Source organism: Dryobates pubescens, chromosome 25 (assembly GCF_014839835.1).
Source record: "Dryobates pubescens isolate bDryPub1 chromosome 25, bDryPub1.pri, whole genome shotgun sequence".
In the NCBI taxonomy this organism is placed as follows: domain Eukaryota; kingdom Metazoa; phylum Chordata; class Aves; order Piciformes; family Picidae; genus Dryobates; species Dryobates pubescens.
In genome coordinates, this window is record NC_071636.1 from 9,202,365 (window position 1) to 9,215,466 (window position 13,102).

At 43.7% G+C, this 13,102-nt stretch overlaps 1 protein-coding gene across 2 annotated transcripts in view; it reads left to right on the plus strand.

The window, feature by feature from the left end:
* Positions 1 to 13,102, plus strand: part of TMEM132B (transmembrane protein 132B) — a 260,331-nt gene that overhangs the window by 56,399 nt on the left and 190,830 nt on the right. The gene's annotated exons all lie outside the window — the stretch shown is intronic.

The window sequence follows — 13,102 nt, forward strand, 5'->3', positions numbered from 1 at the left end:
ACTGCTGAGGTTAAACTGGAGTTTTGTTGTGGTCTTGCATTAGCAGCTTTGATTGACAAGTTCCCCCTCCTGAGCTAACTCATGCTTCGTCTTCACGTTTCTGCCTCGCCCAGCCTTCAACTGAAGGCTTGGATGGTGATACCAAAAGGGAGGAAGGGAGGGTCACTTACAGCCTGATGCCTTTAAATATTTGCCTCTAAGTTTCATCTAAAATTCAGTGGAGCTGGTGAGGTTCAAAGGGTGTGTCTGAAAAGCAGGAGCTGGGATTTTTTTTCTTTTTGTTGAGTCAGTCTGTATTTTCCTACTCTTTCTTTGCTTTTTTTTGAAGCTTGCAACAATTCTTAAAAGCAGGATTCTTAAAGAGAATTCTTAAAAGCAGCAGCACTCAGAAGGGACTCTGGCAGATTTTGGGTCTGGTGATGGAGTTTTTAATGTCAGGCAACAAAGGTTGCTGATCTGAACCCCTCTGCACAGAGCAGTATTTTCTTTTGTTTGCAGTTCTTACAGATTTTCTGTGTCAGTTAAGAGTGGCAGAGCATTCCTTGAAGATTACCCAAGAATAGATCCAAACTAGACTGCCTTTGGGAAGTAGTGCTTCCTGTTGATTAATTTAGCATCCCACCTTGGTGATCCAAACATACTTGGTGTGTATGAGACATTGGGTGAGTAAAGATGACAAAATAAGGGTTTCTTGCCAACAAGTGGATTTGTAGTGCAGGATGCATCTGGGGCTGATATTCCATATCAGCATTTGTGTGCAGTGGCAGAAATATCAGTGGCTCTGTATGTAAGCCTTGTTTCTGTACTCTCACAACAGGGCAGCAGTCATTCAACTCCTCACCCCTAGCTGGGGAGAGACAAGATTGTGCAGGTGGGGAGGGTGCCTGAATAAACTCAGTGGTGCCTTGGGGTTGAAGGGTGGAAATGGAGGTCATGGTGTGAATTTCCCTCCCTGGTGCGGTTGGTGCTCTTTTTTCTTGTCCTGAATTAAGTATTTGTGTCTTATCTCCTTGCTGATGCAGCTGACTGGTAGAGCAGTGGTGTGAATCAGGCAGCAGTTTGTGCTTCAGGGCTGAACACACCATGGTCCCCATGTAGCAATGGAAAAGGAGGTCTTCTCTTGTTGACCCATGCTTGATTTTTCCTTTTGGCTTCAAGTAGGAAGCAAGAGAGATTCAGATTTCTTGCCATGAGGTCCAAGTCATGAGAAGAAGGGTGGTAAACTTTGCAGAGGACAGTTTCCACCCAATTGGCATGATGCTTTTCATCAGTCAGATGCTTATTTTTATGCTCAGGCAGGTGTTAAGGCCATCAGATAAATATGCTGCCTAAGGTATCTAAATAAATTTTTCTGATCAAGGAACTGTGTAGAAGAACCAGGAGTAATGAATCTTAGAGTGCTTAGGAGAAGCAGCAGTTCTCCCAAAGCAGGGGGAGAATTAGAGGTGGAAAAGGGAGCGAGGAGGGTCCCACATAACCTGGTGCAAATAGGGCTCGAGACCAGTGGTGTCTCAGAAGCTTTACCTCCCTGGGATGATGCTGTGCTATTGGGCCTCCAAGACAGAAAAGCCTTTCTCCCTCCCTGACATTTTCATCCCAGGAGGGAGGGAAAGGCTTCAATGTGATTTTTAGCTTTTTTTGGAACAATGATTTATGGGTGTTGCTTGTTTTTTAGCAAGTTGTGGATCTTTGTACATTCAAGCTTCATTCCTGCTCCTGCCACCTCCTCTTTACTCACTGCTCTCTCCTGGACTGTTGCCTCCTGCTTTTCCTTGGGACTCTTTTCCCTGCCTGCATCTGTCTCATTTCTCCCTGTGCTGATTCACAAGCCCAAAGCCTATCAGCCTATCAGGAGTCTATGAGCTTGGGCTCTGTCTTGTGCCTCTCCTGCTACTGGCACGTTCTCACTAGGAAAGTATCGTGCTGCAGCTGGATATTGTTGCCTCAGTCTTCAGGTGTGGGTGTCTAAAAGGAGTGAGCCCTTTCCTTGACATCCAAGTCAAACCCATCCCAGCTAGCAGACGTGGGAAGCATCTGTATTTACCTCAGTGTCAGTGGAGGCTGCAGGTATTCAGGCCCTTCTGAGTGTGGCAAGCAACTTCTAAATGTGTGCAGAAGTATTGGATTTAGTCTGGTTTTTAAGTACTGGCATTTGGAATTTCTGGTCTTGCTGTTGTCTGTTTGTCAGTGGAAAACAAATATTATAGTTGGGAACTTGGATGAGACCAGTTTCCCACCCAGCCTGGGGGTGTCTGGCTTTATGCATCCCAGCCTCTCAGCACGGCCCATGGCAGCCACTGAAGGCTTTTGAATTATGAAGACCAATCTTGAATGAAATCCTAGGCTAATATTTGACTGCAGCCCTTTAAAGATTCAACACCTAGTGTTCTGTTAGTAGATTCCTGGCAGTTGCTCCTGGTATAAATTTGAAATGCTGATGTTAGAAATGAGCTCTGATCCAAAGTGCTCATCCTGCAGGTGAAAGTTTTAGCTCATAAATTCATTAGTTGTCAAATTGTCATGATTGATCAAAATGAATAGTTGTCTGACCTTTATTTTTTGCATGTTTACTGAACACTTCCTCCAGATTTACATTTCTGATCCACTGTGGGCATTGTTTGTACTTTAAGTCCACGTGCTACAACAAAAATCCTACCCCAGCTCCAAAGGAAATCATAGAACAAATTTTAATGACAGTGTACAATTGCACCAACATGTCCCAAAGCCTGGGGAAACCTGTCTGTTGAAAATTAATGGAGTAGGAAGTCCTGGCATAAAGTAAAGCCTTGAGTGAAATTCCATGGCTTCATGGACTGTTAATTCTTTATTAGGTTTTCCTAAGACTGAGATAAAAGGCATTTTATCTTTTTTAAGGTTTGCATTAACATGTCATTGAGTTTTATAGATACATTGATCTTCATTTGGCTAATCCAGAAAGGGTAATAGAATTGTGTGTTCTATGCTGGAGCAAAGACAACTCCATAACACTTTGGATTTTTTGGTTATTTTTATTTATTAACACCCCCCCTGCCCCGACACAGAGTGGTGATCAGTGTCCAGAGTTGAGAAATTCAGGTCACTGCACATTTTTATTTGCTAACCTGTCTACGTCTCTCTCTTGTTTTCACTGCCTTTATTTTCTAGCTAATTTGGCAGTAAGGTTGATATTTCTTCACTGAAAACTAGCAAAGAGGCTTGACAGTGGTTTTAAAAACTACTGTCTCTGATGGATTCTTGGCTCTTTTGGCTACCTGACAGGTGGGGTTTTTTTTAGTGTATTCCACTCTGAGATGGAATGAAGTGTGTCTTTGGATTCAGAGAAAGGACCTGAATCTGTCTGAATCTGTCTGCTGCCCATGAACCAAGATTAAGTGCTGGGGCTGCAAATTTCCAGAAAAAAAATATACCACATCATAGGACATAGCTGGGACATTGGAGGTGCCCCTTGAGGCATCTGGGAAAATAAAGACTAGTCCTATCCCCTTACCCTAACAGTGAAATCTTGGCATGGCAAATGTTAGAGGGACTTTGGTGAGTCAGGGCTTTCTCTCTGCTCTTTTGGTCAGCAGCCCTTAGGGACAGGTATCTTTTGGGAGACTGGGTCTTCCTGCTGGGGGCTTCTAATTGCATCTGTATTCAAGAGAAATGAACCATCCTCAGGAGGGTCACTGTGTGCATTTGTTAAGGAAGCCTCTATGAGGAAAACCTCACGAATAGCTGTCATTATTGATGAAGCTTGCACAGTGGTCAGTGTATTAGTGCTGTGTGTGAAAGGGGAACAAAGTGACAAATGATTTTTTTGCTTCTCTGTGTTGAAACTGTAGATACTTTTAATCAGTTTTGCATGTGCTTAAAGTAAGGCCAGGGGAAAGAAAGAGAGGGTGTGTGTGGATCTCTGCAGCTGGAGAGAGCTCAAAGCCAGGTTGGATGTTTGTCCCCAGCCTTGCCAGATCTTTGCACCCTGACAAACAGGACAAATCAAGCACCGAATGAAGCGCTCTGCGCAGTGCTGCGTGAAGATGACCTTCCCTGCTTGTTAGCTCTGAGGTGGGAAATCTTCCCTTCCTCCATGCTGGATGGACTGCAAGGTCTACACTCTGTGACAGGGCCCAGGCCAGTTGACTTTTGGCCATGGTCCCCTTCATATCAGGGGTTTATCTGATCCTTTCCTTGCCAATCAGTTGTGCCAAGCCAAAGCATCAGAGCAGCTCAGATCTCGCTCACTTCTCATCTTCGGCTCCCACCCTTGCAGCCTCTAGCAAATGCTTATTTTAGCACCAGCTGGCTGTGATCCCTTTGAACTCTCTGATACGAGATTAAATGTTAATTTATTACATATCATTATAGGATTATATGTTATCTCTAGGATAATGGAATCCAAACGTTAGAATAGCATGTTTGAGATTTAGTGCTTGCACACATTTTCAGGAAACAAGAATAGTCGAATGTAGAAGACTGGAAAAAGGGGTAAATTAATCTGACTGGTATCAGCTAGCTGAGAGCTCAAGCCCTGGAAGAATATAACCAGAGGTTCATAATCTTTTTTTTTTTTTGGTGGAGTTCAGAAGAAGTAGAGAAGAAGTTGACTGAATTTTCTGAGACGATAAATAAGTATGAAGAAATTGTTATCTGCTTTGGGTGTTCCATGGGCTAAATCCCCTGGATAAATTATGCAGTGTGAATTATGTGCCTAGCTCTAGTTCTAAACACCAGATGAAGCAGAGAGCTGAGGTGAGCTGTGTGCTGAGTTTCTGCAGAATGTTATTCTCCAGGCTATGGGTAGGTGAACAGTACTGGATGTAATAAGGTATGACTTGAACTCGAATTGACTCAAACTTGAACTGCACTTGTGATGTTTCCACAGAAAGGTTTATAGGGGATGCCAGTAAGCAGAAGGTGAAAGCAGCTTTTTGTTGCTCCCTTTCACTGCCCATTACAGCGGCTTGATACAGGCAAATGCTGATGTTGAGCTGTGTTGGAGCTGCATCCTCAGACTGAACAAATGCCATGCCCTGCCCTGCTGTGCTTGTGCCTGACTGCTGTCTGTCACATGTGCAAACTCCTGAGCTGACTCTTTGGTGACCTGAGGCAGCAGTAGGTGTGAGTTTGCAGGGTCTTGGGTGGGAGTAATGCTGTTGCCTATGGCAGGAGCATGACAGGCTTTTCATTCAGAAGTACATAGAATAGAATAGAAAGAATAGAATAGAATAGAATAGACCAGGTTGGAAGAGACCTTCGAGATCATCGCGTCCAACCTACTATCCAACCCACCTAATCAAGTAAACCATGCAACCAAGCACCCTATCAAGTCTCCTCCTAAACAGCTCCAATGATGGTGACTCCACCACCTCCCCAGGCAGCCCATTCCAATGGGCAATCACTCTCTCTGTGTAGAATTTCTTCCTAACCTCCAGCCTTAACCTCCCCTGGTGCAGCTTGAGACTGTGTCCTCTTGTTCTGGTGCTGGTTGCCTGGGAGAAAAGACCAACCCCCACCTGGCTACAACCTCCCTTTGGGTAGTTGTAGAGAGCAATAAGGTCTCCCCTGAGCCTCCTCTTCTCCAGGCTAATCAATCCCAGCTCCCTCAGTCTCTCCTCATAGGGCTTGTGTTCCAAACCTCTCGCCAACTTTGTTGCCCTTCTCTGGACACATTCCAGCAAGTCAACATCCTGAGATTGATGTTGATGAAGTCACATTGGATTTATGGGGTCTTATTCCAGCCAGAAACTGACTGCAGATCTGCAGTCATGTAAAAAGTGGCCCAGAGGAGCAGAGGGCAGCTGTTTGTATTTCTAACCTTTGCACCGAATTATTACTGGTCCAAATTCAGTTCCTGTTTCTTAAATGGCTCATTTTCCCTGAAATAGCTGACAACTACTCCAGGATAACCCTATGCATAAACACTTGCGGTTGGAAAGGTATTTCCCGCACTTGCCAGCTCTCCCAACCCTCAGTCTTTATTCTTAACTGTTGCAGATTGCTGTCAGTGAATTGTTTCAATTCAGAGGTAAATAGGACAAATTGAGAAACAGTGCTATAAATTGGTGTGCATCCAATTCACACCCTTGGGGTAATTTATCATGGTAGGTGAGCACTTTCTGCTCTGGTGAAGGCATTGGCCTAAACTAATCAGCATCCTAAACTAATCATCACATTGTGTGACCTGGAGTTTCCTAACTAGTGTGCTGGGTCAGGCTCTGATGGTGATGTCCTGTGACTCTTTCTCGATTTTATAATTGCCCTGTCATTGAGAAAAGAATTGGATCCAGCTTATTGCCTTCTCAGGCAGTCTCAAATCTGATCTAATTTACTACTCTTGACTCTTGAAGAATTTGAAAATGCTGTCAACTAGTGCTTATTATCTTTTATTACTTTAATTTATTGACACAAGTGAACCACACAGCAAGCATGACCTCATCTGACTTTCTTTGCCTGAGAATTTTTGTTCTTTTCCTATAAGTTAATAATTGTCTATGAGCATGATAAGCATCTTTGGTGCAGTACAAAAGCCAGAATAAGGTCTCACTTTCTACACCCCCCCCCCAATATTTTGACAAGATCTCCCTGAACTGCCTCCTACAGAGCTACTGGGAATTTTCCTTGTGCTTAGAAAATGGAACTCTAAATTGCTAATCGGCAGCAAAAAGAGAAACAAACACCCAAGAAGTCCTGGGTGAAGCTGCAGGCTCCTTCTTCTCTCCCCAAGAGGAGCTGTTCTCCATGTGTGAATGACAAGCTGCAGCCTTTGATCGCTGTAGTAAGAGAAAAGCATTACTGGGGGATGGTTATTTTGTCCTTTCTGACAGCATCTGCCCCAAATTTGTAAAGTATGTCAAATGTGTGTTCATAACATAAAATAATGCACTCGAGCAGGAGAAACTGGGCTTTGTTCTGAGCCATGGATGTGCTTGAGCAGGACTGTTTCAATAAGAAGTGAGCTGGGGAGGAGGTCAGGAATCACCCTAGGAATGCAAAGCTCTCTTACTCTGAAACAAATTAATGGAGTTGCTGGAGGCTGTTGTCATTCCAAAAATAACATGTTGAATCAAATAAAGGAATCTGAGAGAAAACAGAAACTTTTCTTCTGGATGTTTTGGATGGGTGAAAAAAAACCCCAAACCCTCCCCGTCATTGGAAAGGAAGGATTCATGTTTCTGTGAGCTCTTCCTTGAGAAGCAGATATAAATTGATAACTTAATGATATCTGAACTGTAGGAGGCGGCCTGTGTGGTTTCTCCTATGAGAGTCAAAGAGCACATATTGCTTTCAGTGTCCGGTTAGCATAATGTTGGATGTGAGAGCAATGCAAAGTGTAGACTGAAGACTGGGTTGAGAGGTGCAGATATCTCTGAACTAAAAGTGATGAATCTGTAAAGCTATGGAGCTTTTTTTTTCCCTGAAGCAGCAAAAAGGCTGGGTGACCTCATAGGTGTCTGTCCTGAAACTTCATATCTTGTGCTTAAGTCTCCCAGTGGGAAAACTCTCAGTGAGCCTGCACACAGACTTGATACATGTGTGTGCGTGTTTGCAGGATAGGGGCACAAATCTTGCTGGAGGCAACAGCCTGCACCTTTGGAGCTCAGTGGGGAAACCCAAGTGAAAGCTGACTTCTTTCCACAGACCTAGGCACTGCAAAGATTTAAGCAGGAATTTAACCACCCACATTGTTGACAGTCCCCAAAATCAGCATGTGTAGTCAGAGTGGTTATTCAGGTGAGAAATCCAACAGTAATGGGTAGTGAAATGAGAATTGCTCCCAGTGCTCAGGCAGAGCTGTGGGGCTGGTGCTGGATTTTGCGTGGCGTGTCGCTGCATCCTGGTTTGTTTCATTGTGGTCCCACAGCGGGGCCGTGTGTGGCGTATGCTCTTCCTGGGCTTACAGTCACAGTGGGATATGGATGAGTGCTAGTAAGACAGAGGATTTTCTGTGCATTCAAGACATATCTGTGTCCTTAATAACTTTACAGGGGGTTTATCATAAGCTGCTTTTGTGGTTTCCTGCGGCTGTTCGGGCACATCGGTTTGGAGCTTGTTTCCTTCAAGAGCTTTGAAACAACGGGATGAAGAATTCAGTGCAAGCCCATTGCTCCAGACAAAGGCTTTGGACCAACCACACTGCCTTCTGGCAATGCCTTTGAAGAATCTGCTCCCAGCATTTTCATGTCCTGTAATTTTTGGCTAATGCAAAGAATTTTTTGGTAACACCAAAGTCAGAACCTTCTGTGGGGAGAATCAGAAATGCTATGAACTGAAAGCATGTGCAACTAGGAATGTTGAAAATCTGCAGTATACAGAACTTTTAAGTTATTTTGATTCATTTTGCCTTTAGATGTTAAACTCAGGGCCATTGCCTGCAGTCACAAGCTGGAGTTTGCAAAGGAAAATGCAGTCAAGATTCAGGTCCTCCAGGAGCCAAGGGAGAACTGCCAGGGAGGCATCAACCCAAACTGGGGTGGAAAATACTGAAGCAGGTTAAGACAAAGATCCTTTTGAAAGAGTATTCACACCTTACATTGGGAACACAAGAAATACAGTCAGCACTGTATTCCTCTGTATTGTGGTGGTGGTGAGATTAATCTGAGAGTAATGGCAACCTGCATTTGTGATCTGGGGAGCAAAACAGGCTTCCTGAAAACTTGAGAAGTGAGTTGAGGGTGACATTCTGGTTCCTGGAAGACAGCTGTGCCATGGCATCACAGGATGTTTATACCAGTGACCATGGTTCCCTGCTCCATTCCTTTTGGGGTGCTGTTCGCTGGAGTTGTGAGACCTTTTACCCCATCCCTCTACTGCCAAAGCACTGGGTAACTTTGTGAGAGATGGGGATGCACTTTGCTATTCAACTTCAGCTGCTTAGATCACTATCTGCAGTGGGAGAGTGATTTTAATAAAAGGACTCTCTCTCAGCTTTCCCATCTCCATGACAGATAGACCCCAGCTAACATAAATCCTGGCCTTTCTCCTGTCAGTCACTTGGCTTTGTGTGACATAGATGTTTTGACATTGAATATAAATATTTCACAGTTGACTAATAGTTTAGAGCATATAGTTAAGAGATTGACTTTTGCAGTCACCTGGTGCCTTGTGTTTGCCTTGTAAGGCCTTGCTGTTGTTTGGACAATATATCCACACACTCCCTTGCACATATTCATTTTCTGTTATGAAATATCATTGAGGAAAAATGACTTTTGCTTTGGGTAACAGTAGTAGGAAGCCCTTTCCTAACCTCCTCTTTAGCAATGAGAACCTACAGTAGCTGTGACAAGCCTTATTCATCAGGTGTCAGGAGGGATGCACAGCGCTTTGCAATGCTGGCAGATGGAAGCACCAGCTCTGCACAGGGATAAGTAGCAATACCAGGACCAGTGCTGTGTGATGGGGAGCTGGGTGAGAGGTCCAGCAGTCCTGCTGTGGCTCCTGAGACTCTCACCTGACTTAGCTTCACTTGGGATGGATGTGCCTTTCAACTCCCTCGACAACTGGGTGTCCTTCCCTGGGTATGCAAATCACTCTTACTGAGTTGATCGTGCCCTGGTTTTCAGCATTAATTTTGGCTTCTCCAGCTCTGGCCAAGAAGACCTGAGGAGTGTCTGGAAGGGATAAGGATGTTTTAGGCAGTCCTAACACTGCTCATCCCTGCTGGAGGCACTGTGAGGCAGGCTGTGGTCATGGCTTGTGTTTATGAGGTTTCTGCCCACAACGCAGCAGGTTGTGCAAAGCCTCTGTGTGTGTGCACAGCTTTAACACTTTGGATCTCCCCTCCAGGTAGCTAGAATAGAAACTCTCCTTGGTTAATCAGGTATCTTTTAAACTTCAGTTGAGCTTGCAATAGTGGCTATGTCATTCGGTTCTGATGAATTTGTGACCTTTAGCCGCTGTGCTAATAATGCCTCTAATTGTAACTGGCAGGACAATTTCCCCTTTGCTGTTGTTGAGAGATGCAGAGAAACTTGCCAACAGCAGCCTGTGACTTTTAACTGCTGTATCAACAACTCTGATCGAAACTAAAATGGCAAGTTAGGCCAGTGATCAGCCCAGCAGAGCAACCTGAGTAATTGCAACAGCCACATTAAATGAGAAAACTCATGGGATATTTCATCTCTTGGGCACCCACCCTGCACTCAGACCTGGGCAGTTAATGCAGCTTTGTCAGTTACCTGCACTGAGGTGGCCTGGGCCGTGCTGAACATGTCATGGAGGAAAGCTCCCTTCTTGCACTCAAGACTGGTCTGGAAAATCTTAGTTCTTCAAGTACCTGAACTGGCTCTGGAGGCAGGAGCTTAAGATGGCTGATGAAGACTCAAAGGAAAAACCCTCATCTCATCTTGTTTCTGCTTGTTTTTTTGGAGAGAGAGTGCCACTATACTCTCTTCTTGCACACATTTTTCTCTGTGGGCTCACCCTCCCTGTTTGTTCTGTCTTTCACCCATTGGACTTTCCCCCTTCTCCTTAATGGAAAGGCTGTTTTTACACTCATGGTTGGACAAGGACTCAGTGGCCCTGGGAAGCTGCGAACCTTAGGCACACTGTTATCCCTCTGTTTCCTGTGCTTTGTACAGGCCATGGATGGGACTACATAGTGCTCCTGCACAACCCGCAGGTAGTGCTAGGGGAGTATATTTTATCTACCTTCCAGCACTTTCTAAGAGACACATTTGAATAAATGTTTTTAACAACAAAGACTTTGGCCAGAAGCATGTGTGAGAGTGAGGTGGAGATGAGTAAATAGGAAACGTGATGGCATAAAGATTTTATGGGGTATTGGGATAGGCACATTACTCACAGATGGTGAAAACATCCCAGTATGTTTCAAGAAAAGCTGTTTTAGGGATGTTTAGAGAGTTTTAAAAAATTTCTTTATTGTGACTATTTTTTCTATTACTCTAGCCCATAAAACCAGATGCCTTAGTTACCACGTTTCCTGCTGTACAAGGTTCAGAGGGAGCAATAAAAGCCTCTAAAACTTACCTGAAATAGCCTCCCTACAGTTACAGATGGCACAGATTTAATGTTTTGGATCTCATGGCCTTCCAGGCCTTGACAATGATGGTAGAATGTGGTGGAAAGGGAATCTCTCCTCCCCAGTGGACTAAATTTTCCACTTCATAACCTATAGAGATGCTGGATCTTTGGCTTAGAAGCTGTGACAAATTCCACTGTAACAGCCAATGTAAATGTCTGAGGAAGAATTTGCACTCCTTAGGTTTGGATAGCATAATTTGGGGCATTTTCCTATCTGGGTAGGAATTGTGCTCAAGTCTTGTGGTTGTCAAAAAGAAATGATGGTGCTGGGACAGCAGGAGGATGTCCTGTCTAGGAAAGTTAAACCCTCATGAGGGCTGAATTTAAGTTAATATGGTAGTGTAGTGCATTGCATACATACTCGTTTTTCATCCTAAGACATACTCTTATTTCATTCTGAAAAATGTTTTTGTTTGTGTGGGGCTGTGTCACCTTTAAGCTACAGAACTCCAGTCTTTGGAATAAGCTTATCAGCCTGGAGAAGCATTCACCTGTACGGATAATGATTCAGCTGTGTTTTATACCTGCTAACATTTTCTTATGCAGGCAAATCCAACATCTCCATGGGCTAGCAAGGAAATCAGAGGAAGAAGCACAGTAGCTTTATTGCTTGGGTTGCATGCTGTTCCCTGGCTAGGATAAATATATAGTCTACTTTGATAAGCAAGCCTAAACTCCTCCTTCCCAGTAATGAAGTCGTTAACAGCCATATTCTCACAGAATGAAGTAGTGGCTTAACAAGACACTTCCTCAACCTTTTAGAAGTAGAGCAATGTCTCCATGAGCAAAAAAAAGTAAATAAATAATCAAATCTCCAATCTCCTGGGTATGGTGGTGCTTTCTTTTCAACTAGTCAAAGAAAAACAAGCAAACAGGGTAAACTTTGTACAGTTTGATATGTTTGCCCTGTTTTGTTGTGTGTGTCTGCATGTGCTTGTGTAATGTGTTGTCTTGTTTTTGCAGTTGCTTTAGGGATCACCTCTGAGGTATCACAGATGAGAGAGCTGGCTGTACCAGGTCAGATCATAGACTCATCTGGCCTGGCAGCCTGGCTCTGATATCACCCAGAAGCAGATAGTTAAAAGAGTCAGGTCAGGCAGGCACAGAGGATGTTTCCCCTAGACACACTCTCAGCAGCCCATGGCAGAGGTTCTGTCTTTGCATAACACTGATTTAGGGAGAGCAGCGAGCAGTGTGATCTCTGGAGCCCAACACTCCACATAATTTCCTTGCCAGACTAATGGCAGTTTTGAGCCTTTTTGTTTTTCCTCCAGTTTTCCAAACTTATGCTGATAGAGAACCTTGAATTAATCTTCAGGCCCTTTGGGTATTGGATTACGCTCTGCCTCACTCCTTTCTGTGCCAGCAGTGCTGGAACTGGCATGAGATGCTAATCCTGCTGTACCTATTCACTCAGTCATAGAGGAAAATGTATGAAAACAAATTGCTAGTCCAAGCTAAATTTAGATTTATTCAGTTGGAGTTAATTATAATCTTTATTTAGTCCCAAGTGATGCTTTCTTATCATACACTTATTATAGCTGAGAAAATTAATTTTTATTCTACCATAAAGGTGAATGTAATAATCTGGGTTCAGGGAAGGGATTACTTTAATAAGATTTATAAGCAGCCTTTCAGACAGTATGGTTTTATTACTATCTGTAGGTGGCCTTGCGGTATGTATGGCTTTTATTATGGGTGACTGTGCAAAATGATTGCAAGCTAAAAACTCCAGTAAGCCCCAGCTCAGAAACTTCCACATCCAACTTAATTTTTTTTTGCCAGTGGTAAGCAGGCAAAGAACTTGGCTCGTTTTGGAACACAATAATGCCATTTATTACTGAACTCATGGCCTGATCAAGGGTTGCATTCATATGCACAATTAAATTTTGTGCTGAAATATATTTTGGTAGACAAAAGCAGACAAAAAATGTTGCATTCGAGCTTTTTGGAAGCAGGGTGATGGGCAAACATAGGCATGCAGTGTCAGAAGAAAAGCTTTAGTAAAGAGGGAGCCATCAAATGTGATGAGCTAGGACTCCTTTGTCCATAAACATCTAAACCTCCAGCATGCAGGTCT